Genomic DNA, 14785 nt, shown 5'->3' on the forward strand with positions numbered 1-14785 from the left:
GAGTCAGAGAATCTGTTCTCAGCACTGTTTAGATCCGTCTTCGATCATCCCGCAGCGGGACGTGATATCGGCACCCAACTGTGCGAGGTCCAACAAGGGAGACGTAGTGCTGCTGATTATGCTCGAGAGTTCTGCACGTTGGCCGCAGGGAGTGGCTTGGGAGTCATGGGTTGAGAACTGATCTCCAAGTTGGCCTGTAGGACCGAAAATCTGTCACTTGCGGACTTTGTCCACGTTCACTGCAACTTGATTAAAGTGTTAACGACTCACCGTCCTAATCCAGGAAGATCTCACATGTCAGATCCCCATGTTCAGTCATCCCGTTCCCTGGGTGAGACGTCTCGTGATGTTTCGGAGCCTATGCAGTTGGGTCGATCTCCCCTTACTCTGCGAGAAAGAGCCCGTTGTATCCGAGAGGGTCTATGCATATACTGTGGTGAAGAGGGTCGCTTCTGTGACAGATGTCCTGCTTGCCAATCCCGCTCCAGAGGCAGATCTCCCTCACTAGATAAGGTAATCACACCTTTACTTTCTGTTAGTACCAAATCTCAAATTAACCTACCAGTACAACTCACCTGGGGTGGCATCACTCATAACTACTCGGCGTTAGAGGACTCTGGTGCAGGTGGTGACTTCTTGGATACTGATTTGGCTAATTCATTCCACATTCCCACAGAATCAGTGTATCCCCCTCTCAGAATAAACTGTGTAAATGGTTAACCCATCAGAGACGGAATAGTGAAAGTACGTACCAAACCACTGATTCTCTGAGTGGGCCTATTTCACTCAGAAATGAGACAGTTCTACCTGGTGTCCTCAAATGGAGTCATATATCAGCGAAGCCCATCAGATAAGATTCATCCGCCTGTTAACATCTCCTGTGGCTGCCGGGTTCTTCTTCGTGGAGAAGAGAGGAGGTGGATTACGTCCATGCATCTACTACCGAGCGCTGAATGCGGTCACTTCCAAGTACGTCTACCCCCTTCCTTTCATCTCGGCCTCACAGGAGCGTTTAATGGGAGCTACTGTCTTTACTAAACTAGAACTGAGAAGTGCTTATAATTTAATCAACATATTTACATTTACGGCATTTAGCAGACGCTCTTATCCAGAGCGACTTACAAAGTGCTTTGCATCCGATCACAGAATTCATCCTAGGAAATAGTACGGATAGACCAGAATTCAAGATACCATTGAGTCAGACTACTACTAAACTACAGGAGTCAATGTCATTACCTAGTGTTTTGCAAATTAGACATTTGCCAAGAAGCACAAATAACCATAGACAGACATATAATTTAAGAACAATGGCAAGTGGTATCAGCTGAGTTAGTGCTCTGGTAAGAACTCGACAAACAGGCATATGTGAAGGTGACATCATATAGATGACATCCTGATTTATTCCCCTTCCATCACAGAACACATTCAGCATGTCGCTACAGTCTTACAATGCTTACGGGAGAATAATCTGTATGTGAAGGCAGAGAAATGCGAGTTCCATGTCTCCACAATTTCCTTCCTTGGATGCACCCTATCCCCAGGACATATTAGAATAGATGCTGGAAAAGTAGAAGCCATGACAAGCTGGCCTGTACCCCGTTCTGTAAAGGAACTGCAGCGTTTTGCCGTCAATTCATTAGGGGTCTCAGTTCTGTAGCGGCCCCTCTTACCAACCTCCAGAAAGGGGGGAAGAAATGCCACTTCTTGTGGACCTCTAAGGAAGACCAAGCTTTTAACGCATTAAAGACTGTGTTTACCAGTGCCCCCATATTACACCTCCCAGATCCCAAGCTCCCTTTCATAGTAAAACTCGACGCATCAGAAGTAGGCATGGGCGCTGTACTATCACAAAGGCAGGGGAATTTACCAAAGTTGTTTCCCTGTGCTTATTTCTCGAGGAAGCTAAAGCTAGCGTAGATTAACTATGGCATGGGAGATTGCGAACTCCTGGCTATGATGCTCACGCTGGAACAATGGCGTCACTGGCTGGAGGGTGCGGAGCAGCCCTTCTGATTCGTTGAGTTTTACTATTATATCTCGGCTTGACTATTGTAACTCACTCTACCTTGGAGTCAGTCAGTCCTGTCTGGCCCGTCTCCATCTAGTTCAAAACGCTGCGGCACGTCTCTTGACTGGAACGCTCAAACTACTAACCGAAAAGGTAAATGAAATAATAATAATTAAGTCGAAGTACAGAACCACATTGACTGATGACCACCTCGACCACCTGTTTAAGGCTGGTGCTCAGCTCCTACTGCCCGGATCATGAGAAGCTAGCTGACTTCTCCCAGTGCCAGAAGTCCCACTAAGGTAGAGAAGTGTTTTTTTATTATTCTCATCTTGAACTAGGCATAGGCCTATTCAGGGCTTTAGCGATGCCTTTCCGCGTCTCCCCTATAAAGCTTGTTATACTTTCGAAAGTGACTGTAGCGCGCGACTCCGCACACCTCGCGCTAACCTCTGTGAATGGCGGAAGCGTTTACCGCATCACATTCTATGCAGTGTTGTCCAAAACGACATGTGGTAGCAGTGGCGTGCATAGACATCTTGGGGGGGGGGGGGGGGGGGACTTTTATTTGTCACATTCTCTAAACGTGAGTTTTCAATGGAAAAAAGTCACGCAGCCAACTAATATAATTCATATCCAATATACAATCATGTCCTTCAGTTAACTTCTGTTTACCCTCCACTGTCTGCAGGCCTTGTTGCATATATTTTACAATTAAGTGTGTTTTCATTACATGAATGCAGATGGGCATTTTTCACAGGTAATGGGTAACTTCCCGTTTCTTCTTTCACAAACGAATGTGTTAATTTATGTTGCCTAACAAAACCTATACAACAGAAAACTTTCAGCTTAATACAGTTGTGATCAAATTTATTCAACCCCCAATGCTGCGAAGGGTTTTATGGAATTCAGTGGACATTTGTAATTGTGTTCATAATGAAATCTTACAAGGACTTGTTAAAGAACTAAATGCAACTAAGATAGCATCAATTTTTTTTGTCATAAAGTATTAAATGGCCTTTTTGTGATTTCTTCATTGACACAATTATTCAACCCCTTTACGACTACCACTCCTAAGAACAGAGGTTCATTCCAGTGTTTTCCATCAGGTATTGAAAACATCTGTGGATGTCAACGAGCAGCAATCAAGCATGATAAGCACCAATTAGGCAGATTTAAAAGGACTGTGATACTCAGCTCCTTCTAGACATCTACTGGTGTGTTTCCAAGCATGGTGAAGGCAAGAGAATGGTCCCAGAAGACAAGAGAAGAGGTTATTGCTCTTCACAAGAATGGCAATGGATATAAAAAGATTGCGAAGTTGTTAAATATTCCAAGAGACACTATCGGAAGTATCATTCGCAAGTTCAAGTTAAAGGGCACAGTGGAAACGTTACCTGGTCGTGGCAGAAAGAAGATCCTGACCGCGACTGCTGTGCGCTACCTGAAGCGTAATGTGGAGAAAAATCCCCGCGTGACTGCTAAGGAACTGAAAAAAGACCTGTCAGATGTGGGCACTGAAGTTTCAGCTCAGACAATAAGGCGCGCACTGCATAACGAAGACCTCCATGCCAGAACGCCCAGACGCACCCCCTTGCTGACTCCAAAGAACAAGAAAAGTCGACTGCAGTATGCCAAAAGTCATGTGGACAAGCCACAAAGGTTTTGGAACAGTGTACTGTGGTCAGATGAAACTAAATTAGAACTGTTTGGGACAATGGACCAGCGCTATGTTTGGAGAAGGAAGAACCAGGCTTATGAACAAAAGAACACCTTGCCTACTGTGAAGCATGGCGGGGGGTCAATTATGCTTTGGGGCTGTTTTGCTTCTAATGGTACAGGAAAGCTTCAACGTGTGCAGGGTACCATGAATTCCCTTCAGTACCAGGAGATCTTGGAGGAAAATGTGATGGAGTCAGTCACAAACCTGCGGCTTGGGAGACGTTGGGCCTTCCAACAGGACAATGATCCGAAGCACACATCCAAGTCCACTAGAGCATGGTTGAACATGAAAGGCTGGAACATTCTAGAGTGGCCATCGCAATCACCAGACTTAAATCCAATTGAGAACCTCTGGTGGGACCTAAAGAAGGCAGTTGCAGTGCGCAAGCCTAAGAATGTGACTGAACTGGAGGCTTTTGCCCATGAAGAATGGGCTAAGATACCCATAGGTCGCTGCAAGACACTTGTGTCAAGCTATGCTTCACGCTTGAAAGCTGTCATAACTGGAAAAGGATGTTGTACTAAGTACTAAAAAATAATGTCACTAGGGGGTTGAATAAAACTGATAATGATGTGAGCACAGTAAAGACATTTGTGGTTATTCCATCATAAATATTATGTTATGTTTGTCTAATTTATAAGTGCCTCTTTGATATAATTGTAAATAAGATGACTGAAATGATCAAAATCAATGTCAAACTGGCCAAAACACTTTATTTCAGTGGGGGTTGAATAAATTTGATCACAACTGTACATAGATTTGCAAACTCTACCTTAATTATTTGTATGAGGTCCTCACGTTATCTATCATTGATTTGGGCTAGAGCGACTAGTTTATCAGGTGACCAGTCGGCTAAAAATGCTTAGTAGTTTGGTGCCGTATGAGACATTTTACTGCACAACAAAATGAGTTCATGTTGGGCTTAGAGGGCAAACGGTACGATTTGACTTGATGTGTATGTGACCTGGCTGGTGGGGCACGGGAGAAGAAGTCTATCTGTGACCGTGTGTGCTGTGCTGAAGACGCTTCCTTCCACTCGCTGAACTGAACTGCTGCTGCAGCGCATCTGGTGTGACAAAGGAAGAGAGAGGTCGGGTGTGTCCGAGGTGGTGGCTCATTTCATTGTTTTCAAAAGATCATTTCAAACCGACCTCAGTAAAATGATAATAATAATTAAAAAAACGAAGTTTCAAAAGGGCACTTTCGTTGATAAAGGGCAGAGTTGGTGGTGCTTTAGCACCACCTGATGTCTATGTGTGCACGCCACTGTGTGGTAGTATAAAGAAACACCCCTCAAAAACAGGAGAAGGAACATTTACCTGACCAATTTTTATGTTGCTTTGTGTTTCAGATTTGAAAAGTGCTGGCTTTAGGCTAAAGTACTTGAAAATGCACTTAAAACACTTATAAAACACACGTAAATAATTTAAAAGTAATTTATATATACGAATTGGCTTGTTATTTTGACATTTGTGCGCCTAAGCGTTGCATTTTGTGTGCGATCCGGTGATATTGTTGGCCTCAGTGACCCCTTGTCTCATGCCGCTGTTTGCGTTCCGGCATCGTTTGATTTACAAAGCACTGGGCCTATTCATATCCACATACTGGACTTAGAAGAGTATGTTACTATCTTGAATTACACACATTCATATCCATATACTTAGAAAAGTATGTTCCGATTTTTATCTGTTTTCAAGTTGAATTTAAATTAGGGGTGGGCATAGATAAAAAATTTTAAATCTAGATTAATCTCACTGAAATCTTGAAATTAATCTAGATTAATCTATATTAAAATGGCTCATATGCGTGCTACCCAAGTAATGACTAAAAGTCTAAAAGTCCGTTTTTGAGATAGGGTTTCTTAATACAGAGGGTGCATTAGACCAGGGGCTCATCTCCTGTTTCCAAAATGCATCAATTGAGGAAGCTGTTCTACTTTGATACTTGAAGAAAAAAAACATGCTCAATAAAATATAGGCTACTCGTGTTCAACGGTTTATTCAGTTAAACATGAATTTGTAAGCCTACATACTGTACATTAAAAGGGGTTGATAATGTTTATTCAGCTAAACATGATATTTGAAATGTAAGTCAACATTTAGTACATTTAACCTCACGGACTTAATTTGGGAGGGACTTTTTCAAAAGCCAGTTTTGGTCCTCTGCAGTTTTAACGGTTAAAAAGAAATATTTAAATAAAACGAATCTAGCGCTAGGACCATGCAGAAAACGACTGCTCCGAGCTCCGCTCCGGTAACACTTTGTTCCTTCCTAAAAATAAATTTTCCATGAAGCAAATCTGGCGACTTCGTGGCTGCATCCATGTAAACACACGTACGATTTGTAATTCACAGGTTTGAAACCTCGTTATCGCCCCTACTGTGCAATTTGGTTAGGAATACAACAGAGCTAAACTATCAAGTTGAAAGTCATCATAGTTTGCTTACCTATTTTGACCCAGTTCCCAACCCAACTTTAAGAATAGATTAACGGCAATAATTTTTTTATCGCCCGATAAGAGTATCAAATTAACGAACGCCGTTAACGGCCCACCACTAATTTAAATCCATCTGCCAGTTTCCCTGCCAGTGCCACTGCCCAGTGAAGTTTAGCATTCTTAAATATTGGACTTATCTTCTCCTCCTTCCTGGTTTGAAGTTATCTTTTCTAGAGTTATTGTTATTGTGTGTGTGTGTGTGTGTGTGTGTGTGTGGCTAAGAGAGATAGAGATGGTGTGAAGTTCTTGTGAGATTCTTGTTCTGTTTTGACAACCTATTTTTGACGCATTGATCATTTCCTCATTTGTTGGATTTACGTCTTATTCTCCACCTGTGCAAATAAAAGAACAACTACATTTGAACTGTGATTAGGGTTCCTTGTTTAAATTATTGCCCGGCCCTTCTGTTTGACTTGGTAGATCTCGGCATGCCAACAACTTCAAAAGTAGATCTTGGTTAAAAAAAGGTTGGGCACCCGTGGTGTACACCGACCACAAAACCCTCGAGTACATAAAATGTGCTAGATGATTAAATCCATGGCAGGCAAGGTGGGCTTTATTCTTCTCTTGCTTCCGGTTTTCGGTATGTTACAGACCCAGTTCTAAGAATACCAAGGCGGATGCTCAATCTCGGATCCACGAGAAAACACAGAGTGATGGAGCACCTGAACATATCTTAAAAGACTCTTGTTTCCTTGATCTCATCCAATGGGATGTACAAGATCACTTAGATGAAGCACTACGTTATGATCCCTGAGGATGGCCCCGAAGGTAAACAATACGTCCCTGTATCAATAAGAGGGTGTATCCTTCAACTCACCCACGACACAGCCGGGACAGGTCATCCTGGCATTACACATACTAAACATCTCATTGCGCAAAAATAGTACTCGTGGCCATCGTGGGAAGAAGATATCCACGATTACCTACTTGCATGCGTACGTTTCAGGAGGTAATGCCGTCATTTTTGTTGTAGTAGATAGGTTTTCAAAGAAATAATAATTCCTCGCCCTAAGCTACCCACAGCCATGGAAACAGCCTCGGACTGGCTGAAGCATAGTGCCTGTACCTGGGAGCTAGCTCACGTGCAGTTCTACATACCCGTCCGTCGTATGAACGTTGATCGTCATCGTTTCCCAGCACTAATATATCACCCTTGCCAGTGTGTGTCGCTCTCTACCAAAAATCTCAGCCTGCGCTTACCCTGCTGCAAACTCAGCCCTTGGTACATCGGACCATTAAAAGTTCTTAAGAGTCAATACTGTTACTTATAAACTTCTAATGCCCCCACAGTATCGCATTAATACTACTTTTCACGTCTCTGTCCTTAAGCCTGTCCTTTTCAGCCCCATGTTAGTCTCCTCTGTGCCGAACCATCCCCCGGAATCATTAGACATCGACGGTCAACCGGCGTACATCGTCTGGGAGTTATTGGAATCCTGATGTCGATGCGATGGTCTCCAATACCTCATCGATTGGGAGGGCTTTGGGCCTGAGGAGAGAGCCAGGGTACTGCCACATCCTCTGTCCTTCTCTTATAACCGATTTCCACACTGCCCATCCACATTTCCCAGCCCCCCATGGCCGTGGCCATCAAGAGATGCTCCACTGAGGGTGGTAATGTCAGGAATAACACCTGATAGCCTAACCGTATTCACCTGTTTCTCTTTACCACGCCCATATTCCCAACCATATTTATATACCTGCGCTTCACTTCCTGGTTGCGAATCTGTTGATCCTCCTGTGTACCGATCTTTGCTTGTTCCCTAGACCACGTCTTCTACCTAGCCCTCTGGTGCCTTGCGGACTCTGCCACCTCGTTATGACCTCGGACCAGATTGACTACTCCCGTGTAGCTACACGAGCTAACCCTCATACCACCATTGCCAGCTCGTATGCTACCATTGTACCGATCTGTCAAAATAAAAGCATTGTGCTTTTGTACAAGTATCCCTCTCTGTTTCCTTATTTCGTTACAGGTACACCTGTCCAAGTGCTCATAAAAGCAAATGTCGAATGAGCCAATCACATGGCACCAACTCAATGCATTTAGGCATGTCGACACGGCCAAGACGATCTGTTGAAGTTCAAACCAAGCATCACAATGGGGTAGAAAGGTGATTTAAGTGATTTTGAACGTGGCATGGATGTTGGTGCCAGATGGGCTGGTCTGAGTATTTCAGAAACTGCTGATCTACTGGGATTTTCACGCACAACCATCTCTAGGGTTTACAGAGAATGGTCTGAAAAAGAGAAAATATCCTCTGAGCAGCAATTCTGTGACCGCAAATGCCTTGTTGATGCCAGAGGTCAGAGGAGAATGGCCAGACTGGTTTGAGCTGATAGAACGGCAACAGTCACTCAAATAAGCAGTTGTTACAAATGAAGCATGCAGAAGAGCATCTCTGAACACACAACACATCGAACCTTGAGTTGGATGGACTACAGCAGGAGAAGACCACACTGGGTGCCACTGCTGTCAGATAAGAACAGGAAACTGAGGCTACAATGCACACAGGCTCACCAAAAATGGACAATAGAAGATTGGAAAAAACGTTGCCTGGTCTGATGAGTCTCGATTTCTGCTGCGACATTCAGATAGTAGGGTCAGAATTTGGCATCAGCAACATGAAAGCATGGATCCATCCTGCCTTGTATCAACGGTTCAGGCTAGTGGTGGTGGTGGTGGTGGTGCAATGGTGTGAGGGATGTTTTCCTGGCACACTTTGGGTTGATTAGTACCAAATGAGCATTGTGTCAACGCCACAGCCTACCTGAGTATTGTTGCTGACCATGTTCATCCCTTTATGTACCCAGTGTACCCATCTTGTAATGGCTACTTCCAGAAGGACGATGCGCTATGTCATAAAGCGCAAATCATCTCAGACTGGTTTCTTGAACACGACAATGAGTTAACTGTACTCGAATGGCCTTCACAGTCACGAGGTCTCAATCCAATAGAGCACCTTTGCAAATCTGCAGCAACTGTGTGATGCTCTCGTGTCAATATGGACCAAACTCTCTGAAGAATGTTTCCAGTACCTTGTTGAGTCTATGCCACGAAGAATTAAGGCACTTCTGAAGACAAAATGGGGACCAACATGATACTAGCAAGGTAAAGTGGCCGGCAGGGCTGGACTGGTAATCTGGCGTACCGGGCATTTGCCCGGTGGGCCGCCAGTCCTCAGGGGCCGATGGATTTTTTTTTCCCCCCCTTTTTTTCTAAGAGACCGGCCCACAATTTAGAGAGGGCGGCCCATTGGCCCATCTTCAATATAGACAGTGGACTGAACCAATCAGGATATAGGACGAAAGTTGCCCCACCCTTTCTCTGCGTGGTCCGCTGTAACTCCCGCTACGTTCAGTGTTGAACGCGTTGTTAAAGGAGAGGCAACATGGAGCAACAGAAGCTCCAGAAAGGGGGTGCGGAGAAGTTACGTGTGAGGAAATTGAAGAGTCTCAATGTAGATGCTACAAAATGTGTAAAAATCACAGACATGTTCGCTGCTGTAGCCTCCGTGTCCTCTGTAGGTGAAGACAGCAGCAGCAGACAGGGAGAGCAGCAGCCAGAGATGCAGGCTTGTGAAAGAGAAACCGAGGGACAGACTGAGTGGGAAAGTGTAGTACGTAAGCAGGTAGTAATGTTAGAATAACACAGGGACTTTATTACATGAGAATGATTGATTAATATCAATATTAATTGGTATTTGCATACTTCCCAAAATCTGGCGGCCATGCGCCCTTATTCTGATAATATACCAAATGGTCAAGACTGAGAAGTGTTGGATGAGCAGCAAGTGTCCATTTTAGGCTATCATAGCATTTTAGATATTTAGGTTAAAGGTGTGTTGAAACGCTGCATAGTAGTTTTTGAATTTGTAGCCTCTATGCTGTGGTTCAACATGTTTTAAAAAGCACTCAATGTGACGCTCGAAATACGAGGCACGACGAACATCAACTGTGCAACACTGAAGTTTAATGAAAACAAACAAACATGTGAAGCTCCGTGCGGAGTGCAAACAGACAACACACCTCTCACACAGGCACGAAACTTTAGACAAAGACGAGCACAAGACACTGCGTGAACGCACATTAAATAGGTGATTAACACAGACCCTCGTGATCTCGAGACAAGGCACAGGTGCGACAACGAACACGCTCACAAACAACCCACACCCACGGAACTACAAATATGGACATAACGACACACAGACAACGTAGCGGCACGCCCACAGGGAAGGGTCCGGAGCTGTGACCGTGACACTCAAGTTTTAAAACTTATAAATGATAAATAAAAGCATTGCAATTTAAGCATGACTACAGTAAGTTTAAAAAACTATAAAAGTAATATTAGCAAAAGAAATGCCCACACTGAATAAGAGTAAAACGGTGTCAAATGCTTTTAAGAATTAATTCATAAAGCAGCTTTGTTTGAAGCCAGATACAAATACATGTTATAGCTGTTTAAAGGAGGGAGCACCTTTAACCTGAAGAATTAGAATTGAGCTGTTAAATCGGAGAAATTCAGAAAATGCATATTAGAGATGATTTCAATAAAATCATAAAAGTGGTTGTGATATTATAATGCTAAGATTGAATCCAATGACTTTAACCAGTAACTTTTTAATTATTTTTTTCCACGTCGTACCCCACATACATAAATTACAAGTCCGTTGTGCTCCGCTAATTATGAGAGATCAGTCTAAACCAAAAATGCCAGGGCCGATTTTTTGTCCCAGTCCAGCCCTGGTGGTCGGTTTGTGTAGGTGCTACCTCCTCAAGCACTTTAGCGTGCCCCGTATTGGCCACGTTAGGCATGGTAAGGAGACCAGTCCCAGAGGGCAGTGGAGAGGGCTGTTGGGCAGTAGAAGCTGAGAGACGGGGGTGGAACGAGGACTGGTGGGGCTTCCCAACTCATGAAGAACAGTTCATGTTTTGTAATATTTATTTGATCCTCTTGTTAAAGGCAGGACATTTTAGAACTTGGGTTTCATACTCCACAGTAGTGATTTTTGTTTGATTGCTTTTTTTTAAACATGATTTTGTGATATTCTTTACTTAATGTAATCCTTCTGCTGTAATCCAGGGCTGTGGAAATAGGCATGTAACGCGCCACAGGCTCGCTAGTATGTGGTTGTGCAGTCACTTCCTTTAAAAATAACAATGACCTGCTTAAATCAGCATTACAGGCGGCAAGGAATGCGCTGGGTCGTTATGGTAGCTCCAGTAAATACACGTATGTGGGTTTCGTCCGTGGATGTGGGAAACAACACGCGACCTGTCTTGGTTTCTAGCTGTTTGCTATCACGTCCTGCCATCAAATCAAAAGGAAATGGAGATGCGACGGGCGGCTTGTGACCACGTGTAATGCGATTGAGCTTGATCACGTGCGTTCTGGGCCCGAAGCGATGATAAACGCACCATTATGTTGAGGGAGATCGGGTTTGCTTTGTGATTAGGGGCTGGTGGTGACTCACTTGTGCCCCATTTTGTTATCGAGCACTCATCTCCCACTGGCGTCCCGTCCCAAGCCTGCTCGCCCTGCGTGAGACGATATCTACCTCAGTATTGTCTGCAGCTACAGTTTCAGCGTTGGTTTGACTTCGCCAGGCCAGAAGACACTCCTCACAACTCGGATAAAAGCCGAATAACGCCGCTTCTCGTCAGAGATGTGTCTGATAAAACCGCCTGGCTCCGTTTTCCTGCTGTTCTCGTTTGAGTCTTGCGCGAGCTCTATGTTGCACGGTTGTGTGGGATGAAAGCGGAGAAAAAAACCCTCGTTTTTATTTTGTTTTTCGTTGTTGTTGTTTTGTTTTATATTATCGGTTCCTCATCTCATCTTTAAGAACCAGTAAGATGAAATGGCAAAAATGAACAAGGAGGCATCATTCTAGTGAATTTGCCTCAAAGTTTCTTTGACCTAATTTGGTACTTTTTCAAAGAACAAAGTGAAAAGGGATTTCGCAAAGTATCTGTAGGAGTGTTGGAGACTCTGCTGTAGTTGGGCCGTTATTGGAGCTCCAGCTGGAGTTTAGTTAAATATGCAGTGTAGAAAAAAATCGGATGGGGCTAAACATAAAGATCAGAAGAGATATTGGAGGGTGAGATGGGGATTTATGAGTTTTATGAGTATACAGAAACAAAACCAAAGAACCTGCCAAAATTCTGAGAAATCACCCATGCGCACGCGCCCACGCAGGCAGTCATTCCTGACTAATGTTGCTTAGTTTCAGTGTTATGTTGTTTTATTTTACACACACACACACACACACACACACACACACACACACACACACACACACACACACACACACACACAGAGGCTGCATTGTCTCGCAGGTTTAACCCCAGTCGCCATTATTAGGTCATACTCTGGGCTTTTCGCAGGTGTGTGTGTGGTAAAAGCTCTTTTATGCTTCCCGTGTCGGCCGGAGGCAAAGCTCCTTCTCCACCGCGATGATTTAACTTTCAGCTGGGGTTTGTTCTCGAGAATAGGTGCAGTCACCTATTGTAATCTGATCTCTTGAAAGTCACCTGAAATGTAACACTTTGAGCGCACACACCTCTCTGTCCCTGAACCCCACGCACAACTACGTTTGCTTATAAGCAAAATAGTGGGGTGCGCTCGAGGGCACGTTACGAAATGAGCATGTAAACGACGTATTCAGAGTTCACAGAGATGTATAACACTTTGAATAAATCAGACACAACGTCATAGACATCCCTCGTGCGGTGATTGTTAAGGCTATTCGTCCTTATCCCCTCTCTGATATGGATCTTTATTAAAGACAATCTTGACATCAAACAGCTCAGCTATCTGTCACGCAAGGTTGTGAGATATGAGATAATACAAATATTAATTACTACAATAATTGACCTTACACTACTGATCACCAAAAGCCTAGAAGAAAAAATATTTGGCACGAGAATGAATTGAAGTGTTGATTAGGAGTAAGTTAGATGGGCGTCCTGCATTAATAATGCTGTTCTTTGCAGTCGCGCGTGTTGTTTATCTGGAGTGGCTGAAAGAGTCTGGAGGGACCCGGTGGACGTTTGTTCATCGGTTAAGAGGACTGTAGACAGCCGGAGACACAGGGTTGTGGCTGGGAGACACCGTGACGCATACGCAGTCTGTCTTCTTGCTTATGGAGGGTACACCATGCTGAGAGATTCACTCTTAACACTCGTAAAGAAAGATTTCCTCCTGTAGGTCCGCAGGAGTAAATCTAATCCTTTTAGCAGTTAAATTAAAGGTCGTTCGTTTTAATATGACTGTAAACCGTCGGTCGGCCTAATAACGTCATTCTCCGTAATTGTTGGTAATTGTCAGAAGTGATTAACGACGAATTAATTCCGTTCCGTTCGCTGACTTATTCTGCTTCAGGTTTTGCCTTCGTCTTGGAATAGCTGAGGAAGAGAGAGAGGGAGAGAGAGAGAGAGATGTAAGTGACTGAAACGAAACCCCATAGGCGACTTATTCTCTTTATTCGGACACAAAGCGCCTCGGATCCGCAATAAAGACAACAGTCCAAGAACAGTCCATACCAGCGGATGAGGAGACCGCGGTCCCGGTCCAACCTACAGACGGGCACCACTGCCAAATTAACGAGCAATGCTCTTCTGCGCGCAACAGCAGGATCCGCCAGCAGCTCCTCACAGCACAAAATAACTATTGTGGGGGAAGAGGCGTCTGATAGCGCAACTGCTCCGGCACCAAACAGGCGGACGAGACAGATGTAAGCTTCACGTGTCACAGCTGGTTCCGGTACTGCAGGGACTGCTGCGCGGATTGTTTTCCGCGATCACTCACTGAGCGTCAGTTAAGTCACCGGGCTGGTCCAAAGTGCCGGGCAGTCCCGAGCGGCTGTTTGGAGGAGCGCGCTGCTGCGGATCGAGAGTGGCCCATATGTTGGTGACGTGCACAGAAGAGCTGTGTGCCGCGCGCTTCTCTGGGGACAGGTGCTGCTGCGCGCGTGTTGCAGGGGGGGTTAGCCCGAGACGCGACCCGCACGCCGCTGCACAGTTGTCTTAAGGATGTCACGGCGGCGCTTGGGATCGGATCTGCAGAGAGACAGGTGCGACAGCAGAGAGCAGCTTTGAAACGGCACTCGTGCTGAGGTCGACGGTAACGGACGACCCCGCCTCTTTTCGCTCATTCTGGATTTTAGCTTGTGGGAGGCGAGACTGAAGAATTGGAGCGCCAGGAACGCCGGGCTTACCTTTTACGAGTTACTGGTAAGTGTCGCTTTTAAAGGACCGGTCGGTGGGTTTATGTGGTGCGCTGCAAGGCATTAATTTCAGTGGCGCCATATGCTGCTACAGTCGGGGCGCGAGCGCATAGGGTTCTGTGCCCGTGCAGTTTCGAAAACGGTACCCTGTTAGTTCAGCCGTGTCCTTTTTAATTAATAGTTAATGAAACGCCACGGGCAGGTCTCAAGTTTGTACAGTTGTCACGTTGCTTTGCTCCGGTTTGTTCGAGGTTTTCCACGAGTGGAAGTAATTGGGATTATGCTGCGAATGCACCTCAACACTTTTACTCATGTGTGTAAATGAGTGA

The 14785-nt window shown here is 44.7% G+C and overlaps 1 protein-coding gene across 5 annotated transcripts in view; it reads left to right on the forward strand.

Moving 5' to 3' along the window:
• The window catches only part of sema6bb (sema domain, transmembrane domain (TM), and cytoplasmic domain, (semaphorin) 6Bb), a 179138-nt gene that overhangs the window by 7816 nt on the left and 156537 nt on the right, over positions 1 to 14785 (forward strand). Inside the window, exon 1 of one of the 5 annotated variants that reach the window (XM_077004327.1) lies at positions 14328 to 14463. The exons of 2 other annotated variants lie outside the window; for them this stretch is intronic. The gene's annotated coding sequence lies outside the window, so the exon portion shown is untranslated. Of the gene's footprint in view, positions 1 to 14327; positions 14464 to 14785 lie in introns of those variants that run through there. 2 more of the 5 variants (XM_077004328.1, XM_077004329.1) reach the window with 2 other exon arrangements.

This window comes from Brachyhypopomus gauderio, chromosome 4 (genome assembly GCF_052324685.1).
Source record: "Brachyhypopomus gauderio isolate BG-103 chromosome 4, BGAUD_0.2, whole genome shotgun sequence".
Classification (NCBI taxonomy): domain Eukaryota; kingdom Metazoa; phylum Chordata; class Actinopteri; order Gymnotiformes; family Hypopomidae; genus Brachyhypopomus; species Brachyhypopomus gauderio.